Source organism: Anser brachyrhynchus (genome assembly GCF_964034855.1).
Source record: "Anser brachyrhynchus genome assembly, chromosome: 3".
Classification (NCBI taxonomy): domain Eukaryota; kingdom Metazoa; phylum Chordata; class Aves; order Anseriformes; family Anatidae; genus Anser; species Anser brachyrhynchus.
The window spans coordinates 82,864,476-82,871,051 of NC_137696.1; the positions used below are offsets into that span (position 1 = coordinate 82,864,476).

A 6,576-nucleotide genomic window follows, 5' to 3' on the forward strand; every position below is an offset into this window, starting at 1 on the left:
GGGTGTCCCCATGCGCCATAAGATGAGCCGGCAGGGAATACCAGCGTGGCTGAACAGGGAACTTTTGCTGAATCTCTGAGAGAAAAAGAGAGCTTATGTCCAGTGGAAGAAGGGGCAGACAACTCGGGGAGAGTAGAAGGATGTTGCTAGCATACACAAGAAAAAAATCAGAAAGGCTAAAGCCCAGCATGAGCCACTGTGGTACAAGATAACAAGAAATGTTTTTACAAATCTATTTACAGTAGGAGGAGAGCCAGAGAGAATCTTCATTCTTTACTGGATGCAGTGAGGAACATGACTACTGAGGATAAGGAAAAGGCTGAGGTTCTCAATGCCTTCTTTACATCTGTCTGTAATAGTCAGACCACTTATCCTTGGAGTACTCAGCCTCCTGACCAGGAAGTCAGACAGGGAGCAAAATAAACTCTCCACGATTCAGGTGGAAACAGTTAGAGAATTTATATTCCACCTGGACTGTCATACATCCATGGGGCCAGATGGGATCCACCCTAGGGTGCTGAGGGAGCTGGCGGATATGACTGCCGAGCTGCTTTCCATCATCTGTCAGCAGTCGTGGTCAACTGGAGAGCTTTGATTCAAAGACTAAGATTTCTCTTAGAGATATTACTAAAGGAAATAGATACTAATGGTAAAATTGTAGAGTGACCAAGATAATTGTTAATATCTAAGAAGTAAATGAGATCCACATTTTTGTTTTTGCCTTTGGTCTTCATTAAGAATAGAGGCTTAGGAAAGCTAGATTTTGGGGAGAGAGAAATTTTAATATATAAAAATACATATCCATATGTATTTTGTGTCATGCATTTAAATTCAAATGCATGAAGTAAAATCCATTTAAACCCAAATATTGTCCACATTAGCCCATATCCTCACTATGAACATAGTCTTTAATGTCATTGTTTATATGGTATTTCTGCACTGCAGTTATTAATATCTAGCTATTTAGACAGAATCAGGATTACTTGCTGAGATGTTCAGAGAAGCTGCTCATTTGCACTGGATACTAGCTGGAGCAAGATTTTGTGCCAGCATTTGTGGACACATATAAAACACATCCTCTACTAAAACAGATGCAAGTGATTGCAATTTAATGCTACTCAAGTATAACTAATTGAATAGTTTAATTAGCTAATAAGGCTTATATTGAAATGAGCAGTGCTTAATGAAAGGGACAAAAATGCTGAATATAGTATTTACATTGCATTACATAGGATAGCTTGAAAACAAGTTCCACTTCCCTAATAAAGTAGTTATATAAACAAAAGTTTTGTTCTGTTTTGTTTTGTTTGTTTTTTATTTTTATTTTCTATAACCATATTTGTCTTTTTAATTATATTTTTCTCTTAATGTCTGTACACATGATGAATAGATAATAACCTTGAATACATAAGAACCTTGGCTGTAGCACAGAACACATCGGTGTTTGCATGCCATTTGAAAAGAGAGAATGGAGAAGAGTGGAAGGTCATCATGTGGCCTGCCAGAGCAGTGGTGCTGTCTGTGAGCTGACAAGGAAGAAATTTTGTTTCTAACTATTAAAGCATATTCAGTGGATTTCAATGAAAATATCAGTCATGCCTAAACACTGTGCTGTTTTGCCTTTCCCTCTTTGTGAAGGAGTTTAGAAATGCCTGCAACACTTCAGGCCAAGAAGTTTTCCATTTCATTTCCCATAACATTTGAAAGATAGCAATTGCTGCACACACTTCCTATTAAAAGTGGTTTTAAAAGCTATATTAAAATACAAAATAAAGTATAAATAAGTGCCCTTATTGGGAAATACTTCTCCAGAGAACAGACTTCTGTCTGTGCTTTCTAAAGTTACAGGCCTATCTGCAAAAAGGCTTTGGATCCCTGGAAAGAAAGGTTATTCAAAGACAAAGTTAGCCAAATACTGGGCACATCAAAATCACCGTGTCAGAATGATACAGTCACTGTTTACCAAGTCATAGTCACTCCGTGTACTGTATATAATTTTTTGCTTATGCATGCAGAGTCCGGGTGCTTTTGTTGCCCTAAGAACACTCTTGGACGTTATCATTCACACCGGAAAGGATATGTCACCATCTAAGAGATGTGTTATTTTTATCTGTTTGCTGAAAAGTAAATAAAAGAGATTTTGAGATAGCATTGTTTCTTTTTCTTTCTTTCTTTTTTTTTTTTTTTTTTTTAAATTATTATCACAATCAGCAGCCCGCTTCTTATTCCAGAGACTCGGAAATAATTAATCTGAGAACTGTGTTGATTCATGCAATTTGACGGATGTGTTTAATTGTCATTCTTTTGCTGTGCAAATGAGATCTACAAAAATATACATAATCGAAAATATAAATATTTTTTAAATATTGGCTAATCAAAATGATTTGTGTCAGGAATCCAATTCACAACTTACAATTAATATCCTGTTTACCAATTCATGCTAAAATAAACACTAATTATAGCACATGTTTGCTTCATAAATGCTCTGGTTTAGGTTGTTAAGAAATGCTTTGTGTAACCTGATTGTGTTTTATTTTGCAATTCTGCACAACTGCTTGGTCCCATAGAGATGGCAAAGCTATACCACACATGGCGGCTAAACAGCGTATGAATTAAACTTCATATAAGCAAATTTCTTTGTAAGTAATTTATATTGTATGGTAAACTTGTATCCAACTAGAACAGCAAATTAAAACATTAATCACATCTGTAAAATTTAAGGCCTTGTGCATACAGAAAAAATATTAGGGATATACATTTTCCTGTATTGCTGAAATAAATATTGTACATATGGAAGCCAGTCTAATCCTTCTCATTATAGTGTGGATGAAGATGAACATTAAGCCCATATAACATTTCTTTCAGAATTAGTCGATAGCTCATTTTAGTAGGTAGCACATATTTCCAAACCTGAAATGCCCACATTCAATCAGATTTGCAGTCTCTTTCCCTTTGCTGCTGAAGCTTTTCATCACTGTTAGGTAACCACAGTGATTATTCCATATCACATACTGATAAGAAGGCAGAACAAGCTCTCTCCCCAACGCTGAGCAGGTTGTAAACTGTGGCAAACTAACTTGCTCTGAAATTATCAAGTGTTCCAGCACCCCTTAGCATTACTAACATAGGCAGACTGCCAGCCCCCTCGCCAACATCCAAACCGTCTTCCTCTCTTAACCACATTTTTATCCATCTGCTTCACAAGGCAGCCCACATGCTTTGACTTACTTCCATATTTGAGTACAATGTGAGTTTACTTTAGATCTAAGCCTTTCTTTGGCATTTTACTGAACGTGATGCTTTTCTGTGGATAGATACCTATCTCTAGAACATGGAGTTTAACACAATAAGTAATGCTAGCTTTATCACCTTGTTACTTAATACCATATTAATGTCCCCGTCCATGTTTGAAAACAGCCTAGACCATCCTCCTCTAATAACCACATAGGGATCCAAAATATAAAAAGACACTCCCTCGCACATGAATGGGAGGCATAGCTCACACCTGGTGGTAGGTGGGAAGGAACAATTAAGCTTAAGTTCCTCCAGACTCTCCCACTTGTCTGCTCTGCTCCACCTCAAATAAAAAAGAGATTGGGACAAGACTGGGTGTGAGGAAGAAGTGGCTGAGTTTGGGGTCTTACCAGCCAATTTCTGAAGGGGGAACTAGGTACTAATCTGACTAGTTGGGGGTTCTTCACTGATTGCACAGCTTGCGTAAGTTCAGTTGGCAATGAGAAGCTGTTGTAGCTATAGCATGGGTTTTATTGCGGGCTGGTGTACTCTTTGTTTCCTCTATGAAAAATTATATTTATTTGACCTTTTCTTGACTTGTAATCAACCTGTGTGCTTTGTTGTTCTCTTACATTTGCTTATGCTTTTATTCAGTGATCACTTTCATTCCCAAGTGCTTGAAGCTTTGTTACCATATTGAATGATCAGTCTGCAGAGTTCAAGAAAAATCAAGAAAATGATATGGCTAATATGCCATTGTTTGCCATTGCTTGCCTGAGAGCTAGGAAGGTATATCCTGTAAATAATACTTTGAGATATTATTTGAGCAAATAAATGCTTGTGATTTCTTTTGTCCCAGTAATGTGTTTAAAACAAATTTAAAATTGCTTACACTGAAATGATGATTGGTAATCATCATTGGTATAAAGATGCAGCTCTAGAGAGTCACAAGAGAAAAGTTTATTATTTTTTTTAAAAAAATCAGACTGATAACTCAGTATAAATTTATTTGCACATTTCTGCATATGCATGTGAATTATTATGCATCACTGTAATACTTCGATGTATATACATATCACAAAACCATGAAATATATTTTTGAGGTTATCATGCTTTTTGTAGAGAACAATATTTTTAAAATGGCATCCAAGGCAGGATACATTTTTTAAAGTAGCATCAGGAGAGAGATATCTAGTGGAATTGTCAAATTCCTAACTCCAATTAAAAATTAAATGAGAATGGATCCCAAAAGATTATAGAAAGATTTACTAGGCATGTTTCTCAGCATTAGAAATATAAAGACTTACGAGATTCTTGAAAAGGCCCTAATTATTTAGGATGGCTTTTGGGGAGGTGTGTTGTTGTTTAGTGTTATAATGTAATATCCACTGTGCTCCTGCCTGGGGCAGAACAGAGAAATGCAGACCTGGAGTTCACTCCTCAAAACTGAGGATCACAAAGTTTAAAGCATTTCCTACCTGAGGATTTATGAAATGTCTGCATCATACCATAAGGGCCATATACAATTGGTTTAGCCAACTCAGGACTAATTCAGCTGGAACTAGCTTGCTCTTGCTTTGTCCACAGCAGTGTTACTGTTAAGTTTCATGCTCTGAACTTACAGCCCTGGGGGAAGAACCCAATGCATGAATGCCATTTTTTTCCTGACAGGTATGATGTGTGGCAGCAAGTGTTTCTGCTTGAGGATTCCCTCATTGCCTTTGGTTATGAACCACTGCCCCAGCAAGATCCAGCTGCTGCCCATAATTCCTAGCCACATCCCTATACCAAAGTGACTTCAGGAAGACTGCTCGTATGGAAGAGCTGTACACTTTGCAAAACTCTGAAGGACAAGGACTGGCTTTATTGTATTGCTACCTTGTACCATGTAAATACTGCTTAACATCCTATTAAAAAGCTACATTTAATAAAAGAAATGTGAAATTACTTTTCTTTCTTTTATATCACGTACTCCTACACCCATTTACCCTTACACTTTGCTGGTAGTGCACACAAAGTAATGTGCACGCAGGTAGGATGGCTGCTTCTGTTTTAAACCCAGAAATGCTCTGTGAACTACTACTTTCACTCTGTGAAATGGCTACGGGAAGGCAAAATCCAAACTTTTTTTTTCTTTTTTCTTTTTTTTTTAATGAATCTGATAGACTAACTGCTTATTTCAGTGTTTTACCATGGCTGTATTTAACTGTCTATATAGTATCAAGATTTTTCTCATCTATTCATTAGTGACATGGAAATGTAGAATGTGAAGTAATCTCCAGGGCAGATTAAGGCACTGATTCGGGGAGGTACATAAGCTGCCGTGGTAGTTTTGAGGGATGGTGCTATTTCTTAATGTAGTCTGAGAAGAGAGGTGAACATCTTTCTGAGTTGCTGTTTCTTCCATTCCCCAAAGTTCTGAATCTCAGAAATGTGCATTCACCTGACACTTTAATCCCTTTTATTTCAGCAGGAAAACACAAATATTTCATCTGGCATTTGCATCCTGAGTAGTAATTATTTAAGTTGCTCCTGTGAGTACTCATGCACTTGCTCAGTTTACCATTGGAGGAATTCCACTAGTGTTCCACTTGCCCCACTGTAATTAAGCCTCTGCAACAATATCGGCAAGACTAAATTCTTCTGCACTGTCTCTTTGTTGAAAGTCATGCTGGAAAAAGAAAACTTTTTCTAGTGGATTTTTACCCCACAGGTCTGGGGCTGGCAAGTCGCATGATCTCAGTTATGATAAGATAAATTTTCTTTAAAGCCCTGTCTTAGTTTCACTTACCAGTTTTAGATTTATGATTTATAGTTTTCATTTCATTGTGGGAGTTCTTTAAGTCTAAGATACTTTTGAGGTTGGATCTGATGCTGGCCTTTTAAAGGAGCATTCCGCATGATTGCAGCACCATGCTGCAGAGTACATTGACCACTATTACCATTGTACAGTGACGACAGGCATCGAAGGCACCATTTGGCATGAATATCTCTGTATGAATATGTCTAGTTCCGGTAATGAGAAGAAAATAGTAAACAAATAAATATGAACAGTAGTAAAATATATCCCTGAGTTTCAAACGCAAAACTGGGTACTAGTGAACTGAAATTACCACTACTGATAAAGGCCAGACTCCTTTTGTTTGAGTATCCATATGAAGAACTGTTTCCACATCAAAACCTATTCTATTCTTTCACAGAAGATGGGTATCTACATTTTCAGTAAATTTCCATGCCAAAATTTATGCTAGGAATTTTATTTAAAATGCACAAATAAAAACAAATATGTATGGCTTTTTTCCTCTCTCAAAAGAAGGTATATTTTGTGCTGACAATGCAAAG

At 36.9% G+C, this 6,576-nt stretch overlaps 1 long non-coding RNA gene across 1 annotated transcript; it reads left to right on the top strand.

Moving 5' to 3' along the window:
- The first annotated feature begins 3,500 nt into the window (after window positions 1-3,500).
- On the top strand, window positions 3,501-5,171 carry LOC308193685. The gene is made up of 2 exons (XR_013949846.1): window positions 3,501-3,717; window positions 4,906-5,171. It is a non-coding gene; the product is annotated as an uncharacterized lncRNA (long non-coding RNA).
- The last annotated feature ends 1,405 nt before the right edge of the window (window positions 5,172-6,576 follow it).